We start from the raw sequence: 4,036 nt of genomic DNA on the forward strand, positions 1-4,036 counted from the left end.
ATTTGTAAATAGCAAGTATAGAAGTCTTTATGATATGGAGTCTTGCTTGTCAAAAACCAGGAAGGGTATGAAATTTTGCCACATTCACAAGCTGACAAGTTAGCCTATTACCAATTTATGTATGCTGGCAGAAGATATGAAACTTCTGAATCAGAGACAAAAGTTTTCATTACTCACTGCAATGGCAGTGGCTACAATATAATAATTTTCTTACACTGGTTTCCTAAGCACCAGTTGTGAAAAGAGCCAGGTCACACAGTGAATGTTTCACAGGAAAGAAACAGCTTAGGGATCCAAAGTTTTCATACTGGCCAGTAAGAAGACCTTCCCTTTGCTGTAGAGGAGATATCATGTCATTTTTCAAAGCTGTTTGGTATAGAAACACCATTGAAAAATTTGTCTATCTGGTGTTGATAGCAGGGTGATGCTGGCCTTGGAGATTGAGTTGACATGTTTCTCTGCACTTTCTTGAGACTGTCTTGCACTTTCATTTGTGAAGGAAAAATGTTCACTTTTCTCTAAATATGTGGTAGAATTCACCTGTTATGCCGTCTGGTTCTGGACTTTTGTTTTGGGGGAGGTTTTGTTACTGACTCAATTTCATTGCTGATAGTGGGTCTGTTCCTATTTTCTCTTTCTTCTTGGTTCAGTATGGGGAGATTGTACATTTCTTCTAGGTTTTGCATTTTGTTGCTGTATAGCTGTCCATAGCTATCTCTCATGATCCTTTATGTTTCTATACTATCGCTTATATAACTTCTCTTTCTTCATTTGTGATTTTATTGATTTGGGCCCTCTCCCTTTTCTTCTGGATGAGTCTGACTGAAGATTGATCAATTTTGTTTACCTTTTCAAAAAACTAGATCTTTGTTTGATCTTCCCTATTTTTTTAGTCTTTATTTCATTTATTTTCTGTGTCCTTTACAATTTATTTCCATCTAATAACTTTGAATTTTGTTTATTCTCCTTCTTTTAGTTCCTTTAGGTATAATGTTAGGTCATTTGAGATTTTTCCTATTTTCTAAGGTAGGTTTGCATGGCCATAAATTTCCCTCTTGGAACTGCTTTTTCATTTGTCTCCAGGTATTGTTTGATTTCCTCAGTAATCCACTGGTTGTTTAGTAGCATATTATTTAGTCTCCACATGTGTATTTTTTCTTTTTTTTTTTTTTGCAGTTTCTTTTTCTTATAGCTGATTTCTAGTCTCACAGAATTGAGGTTGGAAAAGGGTGCTTGACATTTCAGTTTTCTTAAATTTACTCTGACTTGTTTTGTAGGCCTGGCAGATGATCTATCCTGGAGCATGTTCCATGTACACTTGAAAAGAATCTGTGCTGCTGCTTTTGGGTGGAATGTTCTATAACATCTACTAAGTTCTTCTTGCCAACACGTATGTGATCATGGTAGAATGAGTTCCCCAAAATGGCTGCAGTCAGTGTCTGTCCCAACATGATCTCCGATTGCCTCCAGCCTCTCCAGGAGGCTGTCCAAGATTGGCATGTAGGTCTGAGTCAGGATCCTTTTCAAATGACTGCTTCTGCTTTGGGTCCTGAAGCATGTGAGATCTTGTATGCACTCTCTAGGAGTGGAGTTTATTTCCCATAGCCCTCTGGGTCTCCCAAAAGCGAGCCATCCTGGCCTTCAAAGCCAAACATTCTGAGGGCTTGTCTTCCTGGTGCAAGAGCCTTGGGCTGAGGAGTCCAGTGTAGGGCTCAGATTCCTTATTCTTTATTCTGCAATTGTAATTATTCTCTTGTTATAGAATAGCCCACTGGTGGGCATAGGTATGAATTGTACCACATATCTGGCCCTCTTACGTGTCTCACTGTGGCTCCTTCTTTACATATTTAGTTGTAGAAGATCATTTATGTTACTCTACTGGTCCTTCTCATCAACAGTTGTTCTTTAGATAATCTAGTTGCAATTTTGGTGCGCCCATGGGAAGGGGGCTCAAAGTCTACCTAATCTGATATGGCCATTCCCTAAAAGCTCATTTCTGCTTTTTAGCACTGAATAATATGCCATCGTCTAGATGTATTCAAGAAAATTAGAGATACCAAGGGAACATTTCATGCAAAGATGGGCTCTATAAAAGACAGAAATGGTATGGACCTAACAGAAGCAGAAGATATTAAGAAGAGGTGGCAAGAATACACAGAAGAACTGTACAAAAAAGATCTCCTGACCCAGATAATCACAATGGTGTGATCACTCACCTAGAGCCAGACATCCTGGAATGTGAAGTCAAGTGGGCCTTAGAAAACATCACTATGAACAAAGCTAGTGGAGGTGATGGAATATCAGTTCAGCTATTTCAGGAAAGTGCTTAGTAGTATAGAATTAGGGGGAATTTGATGGTCAAAGTCGCAAACTAAAATTGGAGCAAAAAGGTTTTCACTCATAGTCCTAGAGGTACCTGCTACTATCAATTTCTAAGCCTTTTTAGGGGGAATGTAAATTGGAACAGCCACTGTGGAGAACAGTATGGAGGTTCCTTAAAAAACTAAAATAGAACTACCACATGACCCAGCAGTCCCACTACAGAGAAAAACTAAATACTAATTTAAAAAGACACATGCACCCCAGTGTTCATTGCAGCACTACTTACAATGGCCAGGGCATGGAGACAACCTAAATGTCTGTCAACAGAGGAATGGATAAAGACGATGTGGTACATACACACATGAAATGCTACTCAACCATAAAAAGGAACAAAATTGGGTCATTTGTAGAGATGTAGATGGACCTAGAGACTGTCATTCTTTGTTAAAATGGTATATATGCCCTCAAGCCTATCCACTCCTCTGGGTTTTTACTTACATATAAAGACCTCCATGTACACATAAAAATATCAACATCAAATAGAATTTGTATGCTTTGCTCCTATTACTCTCTTGTATGTTTAATTCTCAGGCCCAGAAATATAGAAAAAGTCTTTCTGTATTTCTGTATAGAAAAGGTCTTTCCTGCCATATGTTAGTTTATCTTTTTCTTGCTGACTTGCAGGCATTCTTTATATTTGCCTTAAATTTTTTTCTGTTACACAAGTTAATGAATATTTTAAAATTTCTCTTTTTATATATATCTGAGTTATATCTGAGTTATAAGACATTTTAAATTCTAATATAGTTTTATCTTGTGTTTATATAAAGAGAAGATCTTCCCTATTCTAATGGCTTAAACACAATTAATTTTCTTTCAATGCATATATGATTCTGCTTTAGATGTTAAATCCACCTGGAATTTATGATGATGAATTTATCTTTATGATCAACATTTTTATGATGATGTTGATTTTTTTCCCACATCAACTGAAATATATATTTAATAGTGCATCTTTTATCCATTTATTTGAAAGGCCATATTTATGAACTAGTAAGGCTTCTATCTGCTTTGACCCAGGTGCTTCATTTGTTCTGGGGCTATTGGTAATTCTCCTTTGCTATTCCTCAGTAGCATGTCGGACACCTTCAGACCTGGAGGACTCATCTTTCGGTGTCACATCTTTTTCATCTTTTATACAGTTCATGAGGTTCTCATGGCAAGTATACTGTGGTTTGCCATTCCCTCCTCCACTGGATCACGTTTTGTCAGAACTCTCTGCTGTGACCCATCCGTCTCTGGTGGCCCTTCACGGCACGGCTCATAGCTTCACTGAGTTACACAAGCCCCTTCATCATGACAAGGCAACTGGGAAAGATTAAGGGTAAAAGGAGAAGAAGGCATCAGAGGTAAGATGGCTGGATGGCATCATGGATGCAATGAACATGAACTTGGGCAAACTTTTGCAGATAGTGAAGGGCAGGGAGGCCTGGGGTGCTGCAGTCCATGGGTCACAAAGAGTCAGACATGACTGGGTGACTGAACAACAACAAGGTTAAATAGGTATTATTCAGTTTCTAGGTTCTAATATTCTTGCCCAGGGATTTGACATCTTCTTTATTTCAAGTTTTTCCAAAATGCTTCATACAGAAAATAACCTTGCAAGACATTAAATTGAAATTTGCTAACATTTATAAAAAATACCAACCATAGA

This window comes from Bos javanicus, chromosome 7 (assembly GCF_032452875.1).
Source record: "Bos javanicus breed banteng chromosome 7, ARS-OSU_banteng_1.0, whole genome shotgun sequence".
NCBI classification, from domain to species: domain Eukaryota; kingdom Metazoa; phylum Chordata; class Mammalia; order Artiodactyla; family Bovidae; genus Bos; species Bos javanicus.